This window comes from Pleurodeles waltl, chromosome 4_1, assembly GCF_031143425.1.
Source record: "Pleurodeles waltl isolate 20211129_DDA chromosome 4_1, aPleWal1.hap1.20221129, whole genome shotgun sequence".
NCBI classification, from domain to species: Eukaryota; Metazoa; Chordata; class Amphibia; order Caudata; family Salamandridae; genus Pleurodeles; species Pleurodeles waltl.
The window spans coordinates 72,683,059-72,705,566 of NC_090442.1; the positions used below are offsets into that span (position 1 = coordinate 72,683,059).

Here is a 22,508-nt window from a genome sequence, read left to right on the forward strand (position 1 = left end):
TCCAGTTGTGGCCACTATAGCTGCACACAATACTCCAGATGTGGCCTCTATTTTACTGTATACGATGCTCCAGTCATGGCCTCTGTAACTGTACACATTACTCCAGTTGTGTCCTCCATAACTGCACACAGTACTCCAGGCGTGACCTCCATAATTGGATATGATCCTCAGTTTCTGGCCTGCATACCTGCACACAGTACTCGAGGTGTGATCTCCTTTACTGGATATGATGCTCCAGGGTGACATCCAGCACTTGGCCTGGTACTCAGGTGTGCTGTCCCTTGCTAGGCACGGGGCTCCAAGTGTGGCCTCCAGTACCAAGCTCGAACGCCAGGCGCTTCTTAGCTGGATACTTCAGCAGTGGCCTCCATAAGCGGACATGACAGTCCCTCTGTGTCTCCATAAGTGGGCGCAATGCTCAAGGTGTGGCCTTAGAAATGGACGCGTTGCCCAAGGTATGACCACTAGAACTGCACAGAAAAAGCGCGGTGTGCCACCCGGAGCTTTACACAGTACTAGAGATGTAGCCTCAAAAGGCGGGCGTAATATTACACATAATACTGTCAAAGCCAGACACCATGCTCAAGGTGAGGACTTTAAAAAATATGTCCACAGTGGTAAGAATGCTGCTTTTGTCTTTTGACTGAAGCTCTTCCTGGTACCCTTTCTTATCCCTTGTACTGACTTTGACATTGTGTGTACAGTTTGGGGTCTCAGAATAGATTCCTCTCCCCCCCTCCTGTTCTCTGCCCGGGGTTACTCTGCTCCAAACCTGCTCAGTGTTTTACTGGTGACCCAGGACTCTCTTGCAGCTGAATGTTTTGTATTCTAGATGAGGATGTTTTTCACACTGGGTGAACCGGTATTTATGTCACCCCATGTGAGCCTCTTCTTGACCCCCAGGTTGGAGCCAGGTGAGAAGAGCAACATATAATTCCACAAATGTCTAAAAGAGGGTAGACATGTACTTAAGTTCCGTTTGGTTGTTTGTAAGTTTATGTTGTGTGAACATATGGAATGGATCCAGCCCTTCTGAACCTCTGTTGGACATCCTTGGTCCCGAAGCCCAACCACAGTGTTGTACAGGTTCACTTGTGGCATCTCTTCAAAGTATTGGATCAGCGGAGTCTAGTATTCATTCAGCTCTTTGTGGAGTTAAACTGCGAATCAGAGCCCATCAGGTAAGTAGCGTGTCAGAATCGGTATTGTCAGGTTCAATGATTTGGTCAGCAGTACGTATTCCGGTTCGCAAGCCAAGCCTCATAAAAACTCCTCAGTTCAAGAGTTTTCTTCAGCTTGGAGGCTTGCCAAGTGAACCCATAAGGAAGATCACACAGAGCAATATTCTGATGGATACTTCTACCTGCAGATAGCTCAGCTTTTGAACATCTCCATGCACCAGACTGTATCCTGGAATTGTGCACACCACACAGTCATCCGGCCGCGGGGGTGCTCCAGAGCCCACCGCGTACCAACGGAATCACACTCGCTCATTTTAGGCCACTCGCTTAGGGTCTCACTCACCCAGACTTTGTTACGGGACAGCAGAAAAAGAGTGAACATCAGAATTCCAATACAACACAGGATTCCAAGGGTTTCTTGCGCCAGCTTTGCCGACTGGACACCATTCCCAAGGTGAATGTTGGTGCTTTGCTGCACATTCGGTTTACTTGACTGATTAAAGAAGTGATGTCCTTGAGAATTCCTTCCAAATGGTTTTCATAGGACAGGAATTTGAATCTCGCAGAGAACTGGAGGGACCTGTGGTTGTGAAATGTTCTGGCCTTTATGGACAGTTCAGTGTCTCCATAGAGGCCTGTCCACCCCTGATTCCAATGCAGCGGGTCAGATGCTCAGAACACACCCTGCCTGATGGATGGCAGCTTAAGTTCAATTAAAGAGACGGATGAATAGATGAATGGATATATATATGGTATTTCTATAGCACAAACCTAGCCAAAGGGCAGCGGAGCGCTGTACAGGATCAAAGACCAGCATTAAGGCAAGGAAGTCACAGGAGAGGGGTACCTGGGGGTGCGGACAGTTATTGCACTGTGACATAGTGCTCTTTAAAGAGGTGCGTCTTCACTCCCCCGTGCCCTTCCGACCCCCCAGATGGAGGACAGGGACCAGGTGAGCCCGCGGAGGTCAGGCCGCCCCTTCATCTCCCTGGAGTCTGGCAGTAAACCCGTGCTTCACCTCCGTGGGCGGCGTCCCCTTCTGCCCCTGACCTCTGATGACCTCCCCTGATGCAGCCTTACAAGCAGCGACCTTGCCCCTGGGGTTAGCTGATGAAAGGCTCTGTGTCCAGGGCAGGTTTTATAGCCTATAAAGTGCCTTCCAGGCACTGGCGTGGCGCCCCCAGGTGCTGATCATGCCGGTAGGTACAGCGCCCAGCAGGGCACAGGCGTCACCTCCCCGGGCTGTTTGGAAACACGTCAAGAGCTCTTTATCAGGTGCCAAGAACTGGGGGGTCCGACCCTTGTAGGGAGCGGCGCAGGGACGTGTGGGGGGAGGTCTGCTGTTCGCTGCACAGGATGCCAGTTGTGTCGTCAATACACAGGCTGCTAACACCATGGGACCCTCTTGGTGTCTTAGCCCGTCAGCTTGTGCGCGGATTGTTGTGGTTAATGAAGGGTTTGCACTTGAGTGAACAAGGTGTTAACGAAGGGGGGTCGGCCCTCTCACTGTTTTAGCCCTTCGGGTAATACGTTGATCGGTGTAATGGATGCAGCGTTTACACTTGAATGAACAGGTTGATACAACACGAGGGTAGACCCTCTGTTGTTCTGTGCTTTTTTCATTGGGCCTCGGATTGTTGCCGATGGGGCAGCTTTGGGGACGAAGTAAACATTCTCTTAGCCCAGCTAAGGCCTGGCTTCGTGGTGGTGTCTTAAGCCTTTCTTTTGGTTGTGCCGTGATTACTGCCTTTATTTCAGTGCTTTATTTCTTCATTGAACGTTGTGTGTCCCCTGTGGCTCTTCCGGGACCTTTTCACGATGTGTGGTTGTTGCAAACATGGCGCTGTTCGTACTTCACTAATCGTGCCGTTCCCTTGGCTTAGGCTGCCTGTTGTTCTTCTGGGCCTTCCTGATTATTGCCCTTATGGGTCACATGAAGTGAGTACAGGGCCCGGAGGGCTCCATGTTGAGAGTTCTGTGGCTAGGCCCGTGTGCTGCGTGGTGAGCAGAGGGCCCTGGGTGCCGAGCAGAGGGCCCTGGGTGCTGCAGGGTGAGCAGAGGGCTCTGGGTGATGTGTGCTGAGCAGAGGGTCCTGAGTGCTGAGCAGAGGGCCCTGGGTGCCGAGCAGAGGGCCCTGAGTGCTGCGTGGTGAGCAGAGGGCTCTGGGTGATGTGTGCTGAGCAGAGGGCCCTGAGTGCTGAGCAGAGGGCCCTGTGTGGTGAGCAGAGGGCCCTGTGTGGTGAGCAGAGGGCCCTGTGTGGTGAGCAGAGGGGGCCCTGTGTGGTGAGCAGAGGGGGCCCTGTGTGGTGAGCAGAGGGGGCCCTGTGTGGTGAGCAGAGGGGGCCCTGTGTGGTGAGCAGAGGGGGCCCTGTGTGGTGAGCAGAGGGGGCCCTGTGTGGTGAGCAGAGTGGGCCCTGTGTGGTGAGCAGAGTGGGCCCTGTGTGGTGAGCAGAGTGGGCCCTGTGTGGTGAGCAGAGTGGGCCCTGTGTGGTGAGCAGAGGGGGCCCTGAGTGCCGAGCAGAGGGGGCCCTGAGTGCCGAGCAGAGGGGGCCCTGAGTGCCGAGCAGAGGGGGCCCTGAGTGCCGAGCAGAGGGGGCCCTGAGTGCCGAGCAGAGGGGGCCCTGAGTGCCGAGCAGAGGGGGCCCTGAGTGCCGAGCAGAGGGGGCCCTGTGTGCCGAGCAGAGGACCCTGAGTGCCGAGCAGAGGGCTCTGAGTGCTGCAGGGTGAGCAGAGGGCTCTGAGTGCTGCAGGGTGAGCAGAGGGCTCTGGGTGCTGCACGGTGCGCAGAGGGCTCTGGGTGCTGCACGGTGCGCAGAGGGCTCTGGGTGCTGTGTGCTGAGCAGAGGGCCCTGTGTGCTGAGCAGAGGGCCCTGTGTGCCGAGCAGAGGGCCCTGTGTGCCGAGCAGAGGGGGCCCTGAGTGCCGAGCAGAGGGGGCCCTGCGTGCCGAGCAGAGGGGGCCCTGCGTGCCGAGCAGAGGGGGCCCTGCGTGCCGAGCAGAGGGGGCCCTGCGTGCCGAGCAGAGGGGGCCCTGAGTGCCGAGCAGAGGGGGCCCTGAGTGCCGAGCAGAGGGGGCCCTGAGTGCCGAGCAGAGGGGGCCCTGAGTGCCGAGCAGAGGGGGCCCTGAGTGCCGAGCAGAGGGGGCCCTGAGTGCCGAGCAGAGGGGGCCCTGAGTGCCGAGCAGAGGGGGCCCTGAGTGCCGAGCAGAGGGGGCCCTGAGTGCCGAGCAGAGGGGGCCCTGAGTGCCGAGCAGAGGGCCCTGTGTGCCGAGCAGAGGACCCTGTGTGCCGAGCAGAGGACCCTGAGTGCCGAGCAGAGGGCTCTGAGTGCTGCAGGGTGAGCAGAGGGCTCTGAGTGCTGCAGGGTGAGCAGAGGGCTCTGGGTGCTGCACGGTGCGCAGAGGGCACTGGGTGCCGAGCAGAGGGCCCTGTGTGCCGAGCAGAGGGCCCTGTGTGCCGAGCAGAGGGCCCTGTGTGCCGAGCAGAGGGCCCTGTGTGCCGAGCAGAGGACCCTGAGTGCCGAGCAGAGGGCTCTGAGTGCTGCAGGGTGAGCAGAGGGCTCTGAGTGCTGCAGGGTGAGCAGAGGGCTCTGGGTGCTGCACGGTGCGCAGAGGGCTCTGGGTGCTGTGTGCCGAGCAGAGGGCCCTGTGTGCCGAGCAGAGGGCCCTGTGTGCCGAGCAGAGGGCCCTGTGTGCCGAGCAGAGGGCCCTGGGTGCCGAGCAGAGGGCTTTGTTTGCTTAGCAGAGGGCCCTGTGTGCTGAGCAGAGGGCCCTGTGTGCTGAGCAGAGGGCCCTGTGTGCTGAGCAGAGGGCCCTGTGTGCTGAGCAGAGGGCCCTGAGTGCTGAGCAGAGGGCCCTGAGTGCTGAGCAGAGGGGGCCCCGAGTGCTGAGCAGAGGGGGCCCCGAGTGCTGAGCAGAGGGGGCCCCGAGTGCCGAGCAGAGGGGGCCCCGAGTGCCGAGCAGAGGGGGCCCCGAGTGCCGAGCAGAGGGGGCCCCGAGTGCCGAGCAGAGGGGGCCCCGAGTGCCGAGCAGAGGGCCCTGGGTGCCGAGCAGAGGGCCCTGGGTGCCGAGCAGAGGGCCCTGGGTGCCGAGCAGAGGGCTCTGAGTGCTGCGTGGTGAGCAGAGGGCCCTGTGTGCTTAGCAGAGGGCTCTGGGTGCTGCACGGTGCGCAGAGGGCTCTGGGTGCTGCACGGTGCGCAGAGGGCTCTGGGTGCTGCGCGGTGCGCAGAGGGCTCTGGGTGCTGCGCGGTGCGCAGAGGGCCCTGTGTGCTGCGCGGTGCGCAGAGGGCCCTGTGTGCTGCGCGGTGCGCAGAGGGCCCTGTGTGCTGCGCGGTGAGCAGAGGGCCCTGTGTGCTGCGCGGTGAGCAGAGGGCCCTGTGTGCTGCGCAGTGAGCAGAGGGCCCTGTGTGTTGCAGGGTGAGCAGAGGGCCCTGGGTGCTGCGTGGTGCGCAGAGGGCCCTGTGTGCTGCGTGGTGAGCAGAGGGCTCTGGGTGCTGCGTGGTGAGCAGAGGGCCCTGGGTGCTGCGTGGTGAGCAGAGGGCCCTGTGTGCTGCGTGGTGAGCAGAGGGCCCTGTGTGCTGTGTGCTTAGCAGAGGGCTTTGGGTGTTGCAGGGTGAGCAGAGGGCTCTGGGTGCTGCAGGGTGAGCAGAGGGCTCTGGGTGCTGCAGGGTGCGCAGAGGGCTCTGGGTGCTGCAGGGTGCGCAGAGGGCTCTGGGTGCTGCACGGTGAGCAGAGGGCTCTGGGTGCTGCAGGGTGAGCAGAGGGCTCTGGGTGCTGCAGGGTGAGCAGAGGGCCCTGTGTGCTGAGCAGAGGGCTCTGGGTGCTGAGCAGAGGGCTCTGGGTGCTGAGCAGAGGGCTCTGGGTGCTGAGCAGAGGGCTCTGGGTGCTGCAGGGTGAGCAGAGGGCTCTGGGTGCCGAGCAGAGGGCCCTGGGTGCCGAGCAGAGGGCCCTGGGTGCCGAGCAGAGGGCCCTGGGTGCCGAGCAGAGGGCCCTGGGTGCCGAGCAGAGGGCCCTGGGTGCCGAGCAGAGGGCCCTGTGTGCCGAGCAGAGGGCCCTGTGTGCCGAGCAGAGGGCCCTGTGTGCTGAGCAGAGGACCCTGAGTGCTGCAGGGTGAGCAGAGGGCCCGGAGTGCTGAGCAGAGAGCCCTGGGTGCTGCAGGGTGAGCAGAGGGCTCTGAGTGCTGCACGGTGTGCAGAGGGCTCTGGGTGCTGTGTGCTGAGCAGGGGGTTCTGGGTGCCGAGCAGAGGGCCCTGTGTGCCGAGCAGAGGGCCCTGTGTGCCGAGCAAAGGGCCCTGAGTGCCGAGCAGAGGACCCTGGGTGCTGCAGGGTGAGCAGAGGGCCCTGGGTGCTGCAGGGTGAGCAGAGGGCCCTGGGTGCTGCACGGTGCGCAGAGGGCTCTGGGTGCTGTGTGCTGAGCAGAGGGTTCTGGGTGCTGTGCGGTGAGCAGAGGGCCCCGGGTGCCGAGCAGAGGGCCCTGGGTGCTGAGCAGAGGGCCCTGGGTGCTGTGTGGTGAGCAGAGGGCCCTGGGTGCTGAGCAGAGGGCCCTGTGTGCTGAGCAGAGGGCCCTGTGTGCTGAGCAGAGGGCCCTGTGTGCTGAGCAGAGGGCTCTGGGTGCTGCACGGTGCGCAGAGGGCTCTGGGTGCTGCACGGTGCGCAGATGGCTCTGGGTGCTGCGTGGTGAGCAGAGGGCCCTGTGTGCTGAGCAGAGGGCTCTGGGTGCTGCAGGGTGCGCAGAGGGCTCTGGGTGCTGCAGGGTGCGCAGAGGGCTCTGGGTGCTGCACAGTGCGCAGAGGGCCCTGTGTGCTGCGCGGTGAGCAGAGGGCTCTGGGTGCTGCGCGGTGAGCAGAGGGCCCTGTGTGCTGCGTGGTGAGCAGAGGGCCCTGTGTGCTGCGTGCTTAGCAGAGGGCTCTGGGTGTTGCAGGGTGAGCAGAGGGCTCTGGGTGCTGCAAGGTGAGCAGAGGGCTCTGGGTGCTGCAGGGTGCGCAGAGGGCTCTGGGTGCTGCACTGTGCGCATAGGGCCCTGGGTGCTGCAGGGTGAGCAGAGGGCTCTGGGTGCTGCAGGGTGCGCAGAGGGCTCTGGGCCCTGTGTGCTTAGCAGAGGGCCCTGTGTGCTGAGCAGAGGGCTCTGGGTGCTGAGCAGAGGGCTCTGGGTGCTGCAGGGTGAGCAGAGGGCTCTGGGTGCTGCAGGGTGAGCAGAGGGCCCTGGGTGCTGCAGGGTGAGCAGAGGGCCCTGGGTGCCGAGCAGAGGGCCCTGGGTGCCGAGCAGAGGGCCCTGGGTGCCGAGCAGAGGGCCCTGGGTGCTGAGCAGAGGGCCCTGTGTGCTGAGCAGAGGACCCTGAGTGCTGCAGGGTGAGCAGAGGGCCCGAAGTGCTGAGCAGAGGGCCCTGGGTGCTGCAGGGTGAGCAGAGGGCTCTGAGTGCTGCACGGTGCGCAGAGGGCTCTGGGTGCTGTGTGCTGAGCAGAGGGTTCTGGGTGCTGTGTGGTGAGCAGAGGGCCCTGGGTGCCGAGCAGAGGACCCTGGGTGCCGAGCAGAGGGCTCTGAGTGCTGCAGGGTGAGCAGAGGGCTCTGAGTGCTGCAGGGTGAGCAGAGGGCTCTGGGTGCTGCACGGTGCGCAGAGGGCACTGGGTGCCGAGCAGAGGGCCCTGTGTGCCGAGCAGAGGGCCCTGTGTGCCGAGCAGAGGGCCCTGTGTGCCGAGCAGAGGGCCCTGTGTGCCGAGCAGAGGGCCCTGTGTGCCGAGCAGAGGACCCTGAGTGCCGAGCAGAGGGCTCTGAGTGCTGCAGGGTGAGCAGAGGGCTCTGAGTGCTGCAGGGTGAGCAGAGGGCTCTGGGTGCTGCACGGTGCGCAGAGGGCTCTGGGTGCTGTGTGCCGAGCAGAGGGCCCTGTGTGCCGAGCAGAGGGCCCTGTGTGCCGAGCAGAGGGCCCTGTGTGCCGAGCAGAGGGCCCTGGGTGCCGAGCAGAGGGCTTTGTTTGCTTAGCAGAGGGCCCTGTGTGCTGAGCAGAGGGCCCTGTGTGCTGAGCAGAGGGCCCTGTGTGCTGAGCAGAGGGCCCTGTGTGCTGAGCAGAGGGCCCTGAGTGCTGAGCAGAGGGCCCTGAGTGCTGAGCAGAGGGGGCCCCGAGTGCTGAGCAGAGGGGGCCCCGAGTGCTGAGCAGAGGGGGCCCCGAGTGCTGAGCAGAGGGGGCCCCGAGTGCCGAGCAGAGGGGGCCCCGAGTGCCGAGCAGAGGGGGCCCCGAGTGCCGAGCAGAGGGGGCCCCGAGTGCCGAGCAGAGGGGGCCCCGAGTGCCGAGCAGAGGGGGCCCCGAGTGCCGAGCAGAGGGCCCTGGGTGCCGAGCAGAGGGCCCTGGGTGCCGAGCAGAGGGCCCTGGGTGCCGAGCAGAGGGCCCTGGGTGCCGAGCAGAGGGCTCTGGGTGCTGCGTGGTGAGCAGAGGGCCCTGTGTGCTTAGCAGAGGGCTCTGGGTGCTGCACGGTGCGCAGAGGGCTCTGGGTGCTGCACGGTGCGCAGAGGGCTCTGGGTGCTGCGCGGTGCGCAGAGGGCTCTGGGTGCTGCGCGGTGCGCAGAGGGCCCTGTGTGCTGCGCGGTGCGCAGAGGGCCCTGTGTGCTGCGCGGTGCGCAGAGGGCCCTGTGTGCTGCGCGGTGAGCAGAGGGCCCTGTGTGCTGCGCGGTGAGCAGAGGGCCCTGTGTGCTGCGCAGTGAGCAGAGGGCCCTGTGTGTTGCAGGGTGAGCAGAGGGCCCTGGGTGCTGCGTGGTGCGCAGAGGGCCCTGTGTGCTGCGTGGTGAGCAGAGGGCTCTGGGTGCTGCGTGGTGAGCAGAGGGCCCTGGGTGCTGCGTGGTGAGCAGAGGGCCCTGTGTGCTGCGTGGTGAGCAGAGGGCCCTGTGTGCTGTGTGCTTAGCAGAGGGCTTTGGGTGTTGCAGGGTGAGCAGAGGGCTCTGGGTGCTGCAGGGTGAGCAGAGGGCTCTGGGTGCTGCAGGGTGCGCAGAGGGCTCTGGGTGCTGCAGGGTGCGCAGAGGGCTCTGGGTGCTGCACGGTGAGCAGAGGGCTCTGGGTGCTGCAGGGTGAGCAGAGGGCTCTGGGTGCTGCAGGGTGAGCAGAGGGCCCTGTGTGCTGAGCAGAGGGCTCTGGGTGCTGAGCAGAGGGCTCTGGGTGCTGAGCAGAGGGCTCTGGGTGCTGAGCAGAGGGCTCTGGGTGCTGCAGGGTGAGCAGAGGGCTCTGGGTGCCGAGCAGAGGGCCCTGGGTGCCGAGCAGAGGGCCCTGGGTGCCGAGCAGAGGGCCCTGGGTGCCGAGCAGAGGGCCCTGGGTGCCGAGCAGAGGGCCCTGGGTGCCGAGCAGAGGGCCCTGGGTGCCGAGCAGAGGGCCCTGTGTGCCGAGCAGAGGGCCCTGTGTGCTGAGCAGAGGACCCTGAGTGCTGCAGGGTGAGCAGAGGGCCCGGAGTGCTGAGCAGAGAGCCCTGGGTGCTGCAGGGTGAGCAGAGGGCTCTGAGTGCTGCACGGTGTGCAGAGGGCTCTGGGTGCTGTGTGCTGAGCAGGGGGTTCTGGGTGCCGAGCAGAGGGCCCTGTGTGCCGAGCAGAGGGCCCTGTGTGCCGAGCAAAGGGCCCTGAGTGCCGAGCAGAGGACCCTGGGTGCTGCAGGGTGAGCAGAGGGCCCTGGGTGCTGCAGGGTGAGCAGAGGGCCCTGGGTGCTGCACGGTGCGCAGAGGGCTCTGGGTGCTGTGTGCTGAGCAGAGGGTTCTGGGTGCTGTGCGGTGAGCAGAGGGCCCTGGGTGCCGAGCAGAGGGCCCTGGGTGCTGAGCAGAGGGCCCTGGGTGCTGTGTGGTGAGCAGAGGGCCCTGGGTGCTGAGCAGAGGGCCCTGTGTGCTGAGCAGAGGGCCCTGTGTGCTGAGCAGAGGGCCCTGTGTGCTGAGCAGAGGGCTCTGGGTGCTGCACGGTGCGCAGAGGGCTCTGGGTGCTGCACGGTGCGCAGATGGCTCTGGGTGCTGCGTGGTGAGCAGAGGGCCCTGTGTGCTGAGCAGAGGGCTCTGGGTGCTGCAGGGTGCGCAGAGGGCTCTGGGTGCTGCAGGGTGCGCAGAGGGCTCTGGGTGCTGCACAGTGCGCAGAGGGCCCTGTGTGCTGCGCGGTGAGCAGAGGGCTCTGGGTGCTGCGCGGTGAGCAGAGGGCCCTGTGTGCTGCGTGGTGAGCAGAGGGCCCTGTGTGCTGCGTGCTTAGCAGAGGGCTCTGGGTGTTGCAGGGTGAGCAGAGGGCTCTGGGTGCTGCAAGGTGAGCAGAGGGCTCTGGGTGCTGCAGGGTGCGCAGAGGGCTCTGGGTGCTGCACTGTGCGCATAGGGCCCTGGGTGCTGCAGGGTGAGCAGAGGGCTCTGGGTGCTGCAGGGTGCGCAGAGGGCTCTGGGCCCTGTGTGCTTAGCAGAGGGCCCTGTGTGCTGAGCAGAGGGCTCTGGGTGCTGAGCAGAGGGCTCTGGGTGCTGCAGGGTGAGCAGAGGGCTCTGGGTGCTGCAGGGTGAGCAGAGGGCCCTGGGTGCTGCAGGGTGAGCAGAGGGCCCTGGGTGCCGAGCAGAGGGCCCTGGGTGCCGAGCAGAGGGCCCTGGGTGCCGAGCAGAGGGCCCTGGGTGCTGAGCAGAGGGCCCTGTGTGCTGAGCAGAGGACCCTGAGTGCTGCAGGGTGAGCAGAGGGCCCGAAGTGCTGAGCAGAGGGCCCTGGGTGCTGCAGGGTGAGCAGAGGGCTCTGAGTGCTGCACGGTGCGCAGAGGGCTCTGGGTGCTGTGTGCTGAGCAGAGGGTTCTGGGTGCTGTGTGGTGAGCAGAGGGCCCTGGGTGCCGAGCAGAGGACCCTGGGTGCTGCAGGGTGAGCAGAGGGCCCTGGGTGCTGCAGGGTGAGCAGAGGGCTCTGAGTGCTGCACGGTGCGCAGAGGGCTCTGGGTGCTGTGTGCTGAGCAGAGGGTTCTGGGTGCTGGGTGCCGAGCAGAGGGCCCTGGGTGCCGAGCAGAGGGCCCTGGGTGCCGAGCAGAGGGCCCTGGGTGCCGAGCAGAGGGCCCTGGGTGCTGCGTGGTGAGCAGAGGGCCCTGTGTGCTTAGCAGAGAGTGCTGAGCAGAGGGCTCTGGGTGCTGCACGGCGCGCAGAGGGCTCTGGGTGCTGCACGGTGCGCAGAGGGCTCTGGGTGCTGCACGGTGCGCAGAGGGCTCTGAGTGCTGCACGGTGCGCAGAGAGCTCTGGGTGCTGGGTGCCGAGCAGAGGGCCCTGGGTGCCGAGCAGAGGGCCCTGGGTGCCGAGCAGAGGGCCCTGGGTGCCGAGCAGAGGGCCCTGTGTGCCGAGCAGAGGGCCCTGGGTGCTGCAGGGTGAGCAGAGGGCTCTGAGTGTTGCACGGTGCGCAGAGGGCTCTGGGTGCTGTGTGCTGAGCAGAGGGTTCTGGGTGCTGGGTGCCGAGCAGAGGGCCCTGGGTGCTGCGTGGTGAGCAGAGGGCCCTGGGTGCTTAGCAGAGAGCTCTGGGTGCTGCAGAGGGCTCTGGGTGCTGCACGGTGCGCAGAGGGCTCTGGGTGCTGCACGGTGCGCAGAGGGCTCTATGCCCTCCACATTGAGAGGTCTGTAGGGGGCTACTTACCTGCGTTGTGTGCGTGCGGTGCGTGATGACAGGCGTGAGTTCTCTGCGTGAGTTCGCCCTGGAGTGTGGATGTTGAGCTCAGATCCAGCTGCTGACATCTCGTGTCATCGACTCTCAGGGCCCATCTGCTGACAGCCCACGGAGCCTACCCTGACCCGAGCGGGCTCTGGAGTACTGAACCCAGCCCTCCCCTCGCTGGTTCCTTTCCTCTCCTGTCATCGGTGACAGGAGAAGTGAGCCCGTCTCTGGCCTGCTGGGGTGACCTGCACCCCAAGGGTTTCCACTGATGCTGCACCCCCTCTCGCTGTCGGTGCCGCCTCTTCTGTAGTGAACTGCGCTTTTCACGTTTCTTCGCCGCTCGATGATTTATTTATCTTTCTTGCGTGAATCCCCCATCCTGCTGCTTAACAGTTCACTGGGGTCTGCAGTTCGGCGAGCTGACATGCCTCAGATCACACTGTTGAGGCCGAGCTGGGATCTTATTTTGCCAAACCCTTTTCTACGTGGACACCCTCCTGTGCCAGGGCACAGCTGGTGGAGTGAATGTTCTTGTGCAACTAAAACACACACACACTCACTCATATACTCTCTCTGGTGACCCTGCCATACCGGGCCTCTCTGGCGTACCTTCACCGGCTCCTTTCAATCATAATATTCATTTCCGGTTCCTAGCTCTCCCTGCCACTCTGGTGGGCCATTTGTGCCAGTGGGGGTCAGTGTGGTCTGTTCTGCATGTTGTCGCTCTTCCCTGTGCAGAGGTCCAGAGGGTTCCAGGTGAGGGGACAGTGGAGGGGACCGCCCGGGTGTCCATCCGACTGCAAGCTTCCTGGAAGAGGAGAGGCGTGTGGGACTTCAGTAACCCTCCCCGCCGGCCCGTGCGCCTCCGCTAGCACTTTCCAAGGACCCGGGCCTTGTGTGCTCACAGCTCCAGCCTGAGCCGCTGGGCCTCGGCTCTTCTCCAGGACCCTCGGTGTTCCGATTCAACCTTCCCCTCCTGCTCGCTCTTGGAGATCGGTGCCTCCCTGCAGTGGCCGGTGCTGACCTCGTGTTCTCTTTGGAGGCCGCCCCCCACATCCAACCCCAGGGAGGTGGCACTTCCCGTCCCCAGGGGCTCTGCATGGCTTCCCGGATGCTGGTGACTCCTTGCAGAGGTGCTCTGCTTACCTTGTGATCTCATTGGAGACCGCCCCCCCCCCCCCCACATCCAACCCCAGGGAGGTGGCACTTCCCGTCCCCAGGGGCTCTGCATGGCTTCCCGGATGCTGGTGACTCCTTGCAGAGGTGCTCTGCTTACCTTGTGATCTCATTGGAGACCGCCCCCCCCCCCCACATCCAACCCCAGGGAGGTGGCACTTCCCGTCCCCAGGGGCTCTGCATGGCTTCCCGGATGCTGGTGACTCCTTGCAGAGGTGCTCTGCTTACCTTGTGATCTCATTGGAGACCGCCCCCTCCACATCCAACCCCAGGGAGGTGGCACTTCCCGTCCCCAGGGGCTCTGCATGGCTTCCCGGATGCTGGTGACTCCTTGCAGAAGTGCTCTGCTTACCTTGTGATCTCATTGGAGACCGCCCCCCCCCCCCCCCCACATCCAACCCCAGGGAGGTGGCACTTCCCGTCCCCAGGGGCTCTGCATGGCTTCCCGGATGCTGGTGACTCCTTGCAGAGGTGCTCTGCTTACCTTGTGATCTCATTGGAGACCGCCCCCCCCCCACATCCAACCCCAGGGAGGTGGCACTGCCCGTCCCCAGGGGCTCTGCATGGCTTCCCGGATGCTGGTGACTCCTTGCAGAGGTGCTCTGCTTAACTTGTGATCTCATTGGAGACCGTCCCCCCCCACATCCAACCCCAGGGAGGTGGCACTTCCCGTCCCCAGGGGCTCTGCATGGCTTCCCGGATGCTGGTGACTCCTTGCAGAGGTGCTCTTGCTTACCTTGTGATCTCATTGGAGACCGCCCCCCCCCCCACATCCAACCCCAGGGAGGTGGCACTTCCCGTCCCCAGGGTGGCTCTGCATGGCTTCCCGCCTGCCCCGGATGCTGGTGACTCCTTGCAGAGGTGCTCTGCTTACCTTGTGATCTCATTGGAGACCGCCCCCCCCACATCCAACCCCAGGGAGGTGGCACTTCCCGTCCCTAGGGGCTCTGCATGGCTTCCCGGATGCTGGTGACTCCTTGCAGAAGTGCTCTGCTTACCTTGTGATCTCATTGGAGACCGCCCCCCCCCCACATCCAACCCCAGGGAGGTGGCACTTCCCGTCCCCAGGGGCTCTGCATGGCTTCCCGGATGCTGGTGACTCCTTGCAGAGGTGCTCTGCTTACCTTGTGATCTCATTGGAGACCGCCCCCCCCCCCCCCCACATCCAACCCCAGGGAGGTGGCACTGCCCGTCCCCAGGGGCTCTGCATGGCTTCCCGGATGCTGGTGACTCCTTGCAGAGGTGCTCTGCTTACCTTGTGATCTCATTGGAGACCGCCCCCCCCCCCCCCACATCCAACCCCAGGGAGGTGGCACTTCCCGTCCCCAGGGTGGCTCTGCATGGCTTCCCGCCTGCCCCGGATGCTGGTGACTCTCTGCAGGGGTCCGGTGCTGGCCCGTGGTCTTCTCGGCTCCGCGGGGTCAGCAGTGGCCGACCAGGCAAGGCCTACGCCTTGGAGGTGCGTGGGGCTGATGCAGACCACCGCCAGTACATACCGGTGTCCAGTCACGTACTCACTAAGAGTGAACCACTTCTATTATGTCTAAAAATATTGTACAATGAAAATCTGTCCTATTGAGGAGGAGTGGAAGATGCTCCGTACAACCGACTCAGAGGTATAACCCCGGGTAATGACGGGCAACATTACCACAAGGCGGCCACTGCTGGGTCAGTACTGGAGTGCGAGGCGAGGCCGCTCATCCCAGCAGCCGGCGCCTTCACCCCGCAAGATATTCCACAATGCAACCACTGAGAGAGCAGAACAGACTCATGCTCACGTTTTCTGTCGTCCCCCGTGTCTTTCTCCATAGTGGTAAAAAATAAATGTACTTGTCGACTGTCGGACTCCGCCCTAGGTAACTGCCCACTTCTTCTGGCAATCCTTCACCCCCAGCGTGTGGCATCGCACAGTACTCTTTCTGCTTCTGCTCCCGGCCTGACTGTACTTGTTCCCATCAGCCTCGGAGCCCTGGGTCGGTGCCAGGCTGGCGCTCTGCCGCCGGCGGGCACCTTTTAGCGCCTAGACGCGTCACTGAGCACGAACTGTACAGCACGCCAGAGAAAAGCAAACAAACGGGCTTTGAGTACTCCCGGCGAGCCACGCTGTTATCAAACCAAGGTTTATTTAACGTCACATCCCGTAGCAGCGACCGTGTGATCTCAGCAGCGAAGGCACACGTCTACCCCCATGCAACAGCCCCCCAGGGAGGACCACGCACCCCACATGCCTTCGCACTCACAGGCGCGTGCCCGCCCAGGACGACCCGGTGCGTGGGAGCCGGAGGAATGCAGGGTGAGGGGGGCAGGCTGTTAAACACATCACTCCAGCCCACATCACTCCAGGCCTCTTCTGTGGTATTGTGTCTAGTTTTAGAGGCCTCTTGTCCATTTCTAACAGCCTGGGCTGTTGGGCCCATTTCAGAAGCCTCGCTTGAAGTATTGCATCCGGCTACCATGTCCGGCTCGGAAGCACGTGCCTGGCATCTTCTGGAGGACTCCCCTCGATTACCCCACAGAGGGCTGTATGAGGGAACAGGGGCATGGTCTTGTACGATGGGTGGCAGAAAGGAGTTGGGAGGGTGGGAGCAGCAAGCTTGGGTGGGGGTGCAGCATAATGCCAGGCCCTGCGTCCAGCCCCACCACCGTGCATCGCGCTAGGCATCTTACTGCAGAGAAAAACCTCAGAAATTCACTAACAAACAAAGGTTACAGGGGCGTTATAGTTTGGTTCAGATTTTAAAAACAAAGGTTACAGGGACGTTATAGTTAGGTTCAGATTTTACATTCGCAAAAACAGAGAAATTCAGCTTTTATAGTTAATTTTTTCAAGTAACTATAACTTGTGCCCTAAGGTAACTATAACTCGCACCCTCGCCATGCACCGCTAATTACCCCAGATATTACATCACTCATGACATCTTCTATGACATCATTGATAATATCACTGTAACATTTGCAGTAAAATCATTGACGAGACAACTGTGCTTGGAAGGCCCCGCCTGGATTACTGTGTCCGGTTCTCAAGGGCGCAGGTGAAGTACAGTCATCAACGGATACATAACTAATTGTCTAGGAAGGGCTACAGGGACAACGACCAGGCCATCAAAAGCAGCATACTTAAAAATTCCCCACCCCTCTGGCAACAACTTCCAAGTCGTTGTAGTGCACCCTAAGAGACAGCCAGGCATCCAGTAAGAGGCAGGGTGAGTCACTTCTTTCGAGGGTGGCAGAGCGTTACAACCCATAAGTGGGTTTTTCAAATTGTGCAGGGAAGCTATGCCCTACTATTACTTTTCGACCTGACCTGGTGCTCCCGATATCTACATTAGAGCTGCGTTCCACAGGACCATCAGTCTGTTTTGTGATGGGGGGAGGGGTGTGCAGGCTCTTTTTGCCAAAGGAGCCATAGAGAGGCTACAAGTCATGGAAGTGGAGACTGTCTAATTCCTACTACTTCTTTGTGCATAAGGTGTACTGAGGCCTTTGTCCTATTTTGGATCTTTGCCCTCTCAACACCTTGTTGTGAAATGACAAGCTGAGGATGCGCGCACTGACCCAGGCTCTAAATACGATGGATGCCAGAGATTGGATGGCGACAGTGGACCTGCTGGATCCCTATTTTCACATCCCTATCCTGCAGGCCTACCTGCGGCTCAAAATGGGCCTCAAGCGCTTTCAGCTTGCTCTGCCCCCATTTGGACTCACCCGTGCCTCTTGAGTGTTCACAAAGGTGATGGCAATGGTCACTGCCTATCTTTGGAGGTTGGGGTTACCAGTTTTCTGCTATATCAACAATTGGCCGTTGAAGGCAGGATGGCCACAATCAGTTGTTGGCCACTTCCAAACAAAAGCAAACGTCCTGACATCGCTGGGGTTCTCAAATCACCATGCCAAAGTCACACCTGTTGCAGAGGCTTCCTTTTATCAAAGCCATCTTGGATACGATGTGCTTTCAGGCCTCTCTTTCAGACCAACAAGCCCAGGACATTTGAGCTATGAACCCCATATTTTAGCCTCTTTCCTAGACCTGAGTGAAGATGGCTCTGGCGCTTCTTGGCCTGCTGGCTGGCCATGCCAAATGTCACATGCAGGCTCTGCAGTAGTATCTGAAGTCTCTGTGGGTCCAGCACCAGGGTAACCTGTTGGACTTCATCCAGGTTTCAGAAGAGACTGCAAAAGATCTGTACTGGTGGAAGCATGGCCACAGTGGGACCAGGGGCAGACCCCTCTCCCTACCCAACCCAAAGCCGACTGGGGTGATTGATGCCTCACTATGGAGGCCATCTGTGGGAGGTGGAGACCCACTGCCGCATAAATTTGCAGGAGTTGTGGGTGTTTCATTTGGTGTTGGAGGTCATCGGTCAGGGCGGGTTGCGGTCCTGTGCCAGGGATCCTGCACCACTGACACTGGCTGAATCACTGGGGCATTTCCCTGGTTGTTCATCTCTGGCAGGATCTCTAAACACCAGGGAGGATGAACTCAACCACGGAGGGCTATTGCATCATTACTGGCAAGAACACCAGAGGTGGTATAGGCAGCTTCCAACAATTGGAAGAATCCTGGCTTGATCTCTTCGCCACTACAGAGAACGTGCAACATCCACACTTTTGCATGCTGGAGTTCCATGAAGGCTTTTTCTTTGAGACTCATTCAGCAAAGAATGGCGCATGGCACTCCTGTACGCCTTCCCGCCACTGCTTCTCCTGCCCTGAATTTTGAAGAAGAGTGGGAATGACCAGACCCATGTCATCTTAGTGCCTCTGGATTGGCGAGCAGAGGGCCCTGTGTGCCGAGCAGAGGACCCTGAGTGCTGAGCAGAGGGCTCTGAGTGCTGCAGGGTGAGCAGAGGGCTCTGAGTGCTGCAGGGTGAGCAGAGGGCTCTGAGTGCTGCAGGGTGAGCAGAGGGCTCTGAGTGCTGCAGGGTGAGCAGAGGGCTCTGAGTGCTGCAGGGTGAGCAGAGGGCTCTGGGTGCTGCACGGTGCGCAGAGGGCTCTGGGTGCTGCGTGGTGCGCAGAGGGCTCTGGGTGCTGCGTGGTGCGCAGAGGGCTCTGGGTGCTGCGTGGTGCGCAGAGGGCTCTGGGTGCTGCATGGTGAGCAGAGGGCCCTGTGTGCTGCGTGGTGAGCAGAGGGCCCTGTGTGCTGCGTGGTGAGCAGAGGGCTCTGGGTGCTGCAGGGTGCGCAGAGGGCTCTGGGTGCTGCAGGGTGCGCAGAGGGCTCTGGGTGCTGCACTGTGAACAGAGGGCCCTGGGTGCTGCAGGGTGAGCAGAGGGCTCTGGGTGCTGCACGGTGCGCAGAGGGCTTTGTTTGCTTAGCAGAGGGCCCTGTGTGCTGAGCAGAGGGCCCTGTGTGCTGAGCAGAGGGCCCTGTGTGCTGAGCAGAGGGCCCTGTGTGCTGAGCAGAGGGCCCTGTGTGCTGAGCAGAGGGCCCTGTGTGCTGAGCAGAGGGCCCTGTGTGCTGAGCAGAGGGCCCTGTGTGCTGAGCAGAGGGCCCTGTGTGCTGAGCAGAGGGCCCTGAGTGCTGAGCAGAGGGCTCTGAGTGCTGCAGGGTGAGCAGAGGGCTCTGAGTGCTGCAGGGTGAGCAGAGGGCTCTGGGTGCTGCATGGTGCGCAGAGGGCTCTGGGTGCTGTGTGCTGAGCAGAGGGCCCTGTGTGCTGAGCAGAGGGCCCTGTGTGCCGAGCAGAGGGCCCTGTGTGCCGAGCAAAGGGCCCTGTGTGCCGAGCAGAGGGCCCTGTGTGCCGAGCAGAGGGGGCCCTGTGTGCCGAGCAGAGGGGGCCCTGAGTGCCGAGCAGAGGGGGCCCTGAGTGCCGAGCAGAGGGGGCCCTGAGTGCCGAGCAGAGGGGGCCCTGAGTGCCGAGCAGAGGGGGCCCTGAGTGCCGAGCAGAGGGGGCCCTGAGTGCCGAGCAGAGGGGGCCCTGAGTGCCGAGCAGAGGGGGCCCTGAGTGCCGAGCAGAGGGGGCCCTGAGTGCCGAGCAGAGGGGGCCCTGAGTGCCGAGCAGAGGGCTCTGAGTGCTGCAGGGTGAGCAGAGGGCTCTGAGTGCTGCACGGTGCGCAGAGGGCTCTGGGTGCTGTGTGCCGAGCAGAGGGCCCTGTGTGCCGAGCAGAGGGCCCTGTGTGCCGAGCAGAGGGGGCCCTGTGTGCCGAGCAGAGGGGGCCCTGTGTGCCGAGCAGAGGGGGCCCTGTGTGCCGAGCAGAGGGCCCTGTGTGCCGAGCAGAGGGCCCTGTGTGCCGAGCAGAGGGCCCTGTGTGCCGAGCAGAGGGCCCTGTGTGCCGAGCAGAGGGCCCGCAGAGGACCCTGAGTGCCGAGCAGAGGGCTCTGAGTGCTGCAGGGTGAGCAGAGGGCCCTGTGTGCCGAGCAGAGGGCCCTGTGTGCCGAGCAGAGGGCCCGCAGAGGACCCTGAGTGCCGAGCAGAGGGCTCTGAGTGCTGCAGGGTGAGCAGAGGGCTCTGAGTGCTGCAGGGTGAGCAGAGGGCTCTGGGTGCTGCACGGTGCGCAGAGGGCTCTGGGTGCTGCACGGTGCGCAGAGGGCTCTGGGTGCTGCGTGGTGAGCAGAGGGCCCTGTGTGCTGCGTGGTGAGCAGAGGGCCCTGTGTGCTATGTGGTGAGCAGAGGGCCCTGTGTGCTGTGTGCTTAGCAGAGGGCTCTGGGTGCTGCAGGGTGCGCAGAGGGCTCTGGGTGCTGCACTGTGAGCAGAGGGCCCTGGGTGCTGCAGGGTGAGCAGAGGGCTCTGGGTGCTGCACGGTGCGCAGAGGGCTTTGTTTGCTTAGCAGAGGGCCCTGTGTGCGGAGCAGAGGGCCCTGTGTGCGGAGCAGAGGGCCCTGAGTGCTGAGCAGAGGGCCCTGAGTGCTGAGCAGAGGGCCCTGAGTGCTGAGCAGAGGGCCCTGAGTGCTGAGCAGAGGGCCCTGAGTGCTGAGCAGAGGGCCCTGAGTGCTGCACGGTGCGCAGAGGGTTCTGTGTGCTGTGTGCTGAGCAGAGGGCCCTGAGTGCTGAGCAGAGGGCCCTGAGTGCTGAGCAGAGGGCCCTGAGTGCTGAGCAGAGGGCTCTGAGTGCTGCACGGTGCTCAGAGAGCTCTGGGTGCTGTGTGCTGAGCAGAGGGCCCTGTGTGCTGAGCAGAGGGCCCTGTGTGGTGAGCAGAGGGCCCTGTGTGCTGAGCAGAGGGCCCTGTGTGGTGAGCAGAGGGCCCTGTGTGGTGAGCAGAGGGGGGCCTGTGTGGTGAGCAGAGGGGGCCCTGTGTGGTGAGCAGAGGGGGCCCTGTGTGGTGAGCAGAGGGGGCCCTGTGTGGTGAGCAGAGGGGGCCCTGTGTGGTGAGCAGAGGGGGCCCTGTGTGGTGAGCAGAGGGGGCCCTGTGTGGTGAGCAGAGGGGGCCCTGTGTGGTGAGCAGAGGGGGCCCTGAGTGCCGAGCAGAGGGGGCCCTGAGTGCCGAGCAGAGGGGGCCCTGAGTGCCGAGCAGAGGGGGCCCTGAGTGCCGAGCAGAGGGGGCCCTGAGTGCCGAGCAGAGGGGGCCCTGAGTGCCGAGCAGAGGGCCCTGGGTGCTGCGTGGTGAGCAGAGGGCCCTGTGTGCTTAGCAGAGGGCCCTGTGTGCTTAGCAGAGGGCTCTGGGTGCTGCACGGTGCGCAGAGGGCTCTGGGTGCTGCACTGTGCGCAGAGGGCTCTGGGTGCTGCACGGTGCGCAGAGGGCCCTGTGTGCTGCGCGGTGCGCAGAGGGCCCTGTGTGCTGCGCGGTGCGCAGAGGGCCCTGTGTGCTGCGCGGTGCGCAGAGGGCCCTGTGTGCTGCGCGGTGCGCAGAGGGCCCTGTGTGCTGAGCAGAGGGCCCTGGGTGCTGAGCAGAGGGCTCTGGGTGCTGAGCAGAGGGCTCTGGGTGCTGAGCAGAGGGCTCTGGGTGCTGCAGGGTGAGCAGAGGGCTCTGGGTGCTGCAGGGTGAGCAGAGGGCCCTGGGTGCCGAGCAGAGGGCCCTGGGTGCCGAGCAGAGGGCCCTGTGTGCCGAGCAGAGGGCTCTGGGTGCTGCACGGTACGCAGAGGGCTCTGGGTGCTGCACGGTGCGCAGAGGGCTCTGGGTGCTGCGTGGTGAGCAGAGGGCCCTGTGTGCTGAGCAGAGGGCTCTGGGTGCTGCAGGGTGCGCAGAGGGCCCTGTGTGCTGCGCGGTGAGCAGAGGGCCCTGGGTGCTGCGCGGTGAGCAGAGGGCCCTGTGTGCTGCGCGGTGAGCAGAGGGCCCTGTGTGCTGCGTGCTTAGCAGAGGGCTCTGGGTGTTGCAGGGTGAGCAGAGGGCTCTGGGTGCTGCAGGGTGAGCAGAGGGCTCTGGGTGCTGCAGGGTGCGCAGAGGGCTCTGGGTGCTGCACTGTGCGCATAGGGCCCTGGGTGCTGCAGGGTGAGCAGAGGGCTCTGGGCCCTGTGTGCTGAGCAGAGGGCCCTGTGTGCTGAGCAGAGGGCTCTGGGTGCTGAGCAGAGGGCTCTGGGTGTGCTGCAGGGTGAGGAGAGGGCTCTGGGTGTGCTGCAGGGTGAGCAGAGGGCCCTGGGTGCTGCAGGGTGAGCAGAGGGCCCTGGGTGCTGCAGGGTGAGCAGAGGGCCCTGGGTGCCGAGCAGAGGGCCCTGGGTGCCGAGCAGAGGGCCCTGGGTGCCGAGCAGAGGGCCCTGGGTGCCGAGCAGAGGGCCCTGTGTGCCGAGCAGAGGACCCTGAGTGCTGCAGGGTGAGCAGAGGGCCCAGAGTGCTGAGCAGAGGGCCCTGGGTGCTGCACGGTGCGCAGAGGGCTCTGGGTGCTGTGTGCTGAGCAGAGGGTTCTGGGTGCTGTGTGGTGAGCAGAGGGCCCTGGGTGCCGAGCAGAGGGCCCTGTGTGCCGAGCAGAGGACCCTGAGTGCTGCTGGGTGAGCAGAGGGCCCTGGGTGCTGCTGGGTGAGCAGAGGGCTCTGAGTGCTGCACGGTGCGCAGAGGGCTCTGGGTGCTGTGTGCTGAGCAGAGGGTTCTGGGTGCTGGGTGCCGAGCAGAGGGCCCTGGGTGCCGAGCAGAGGGCCCTGGGTGCCGAGCAGAGGGCCCTGGGTGCTGCGTGGTGAGCAGAGGGCCCTGTGTGCTTAGCAGAGAGTGCTGAGCAGAGGGCTCTGGGTGCTGAGCAGAGGGCTCTGGGTGCTGCACGGTGCGCAGAGGGCTCTGGGTGCTGCACGGTGCGCAGAGGGCTCTATGCCCTCCACATTGAGAGGTCTGTAGGGGGCTACTTACCTGCGTTGTGTGCGTGCGGTGCGTGATGACAGGTGTGAGTTCTCTGCGTGAGTTCGTCCTGGAGTGTGGATGTTGAGCTCAGATCCAGCTGCTGACATCTCGTGTCATCGACTCTCGGGGCCCATCTGCTGACAGCCCACGGAGCCTACCCTGACCCGAGCGGGCTCTGGAGTACTGAACCCAGCCCTCCCCTCGCTGGTTCCTTTCCTCTCCTGTCATCGGTGACAGGAGAAGTGAGCCCGTCTCTGCCCTGCTGGGGTGACCTGCACCCCAAGGGTTTCCACTGATGCTGCACCCCCTCTCGCTGTCGGTGCCGCCTCTTCTGTAGTGAACTGCGCTTTTCACGTTT

General features: G+C 63.2%; 1 protein-coding gene across 4 annotated transcripts in view; it reads left to right on the forward strand.

Moving 5' to 3' along the window:
* The window catches only part of ST3GAL3 (ST3 beta-galactoside alpha-2,3-sialyltransferase 3), an 807,542-nt gene that overhangs the window by 376,340 nt on the left and 408,694 nt on the right, over positions 1–22,508 (forward strand). The window lies entirely within an intron of this gene.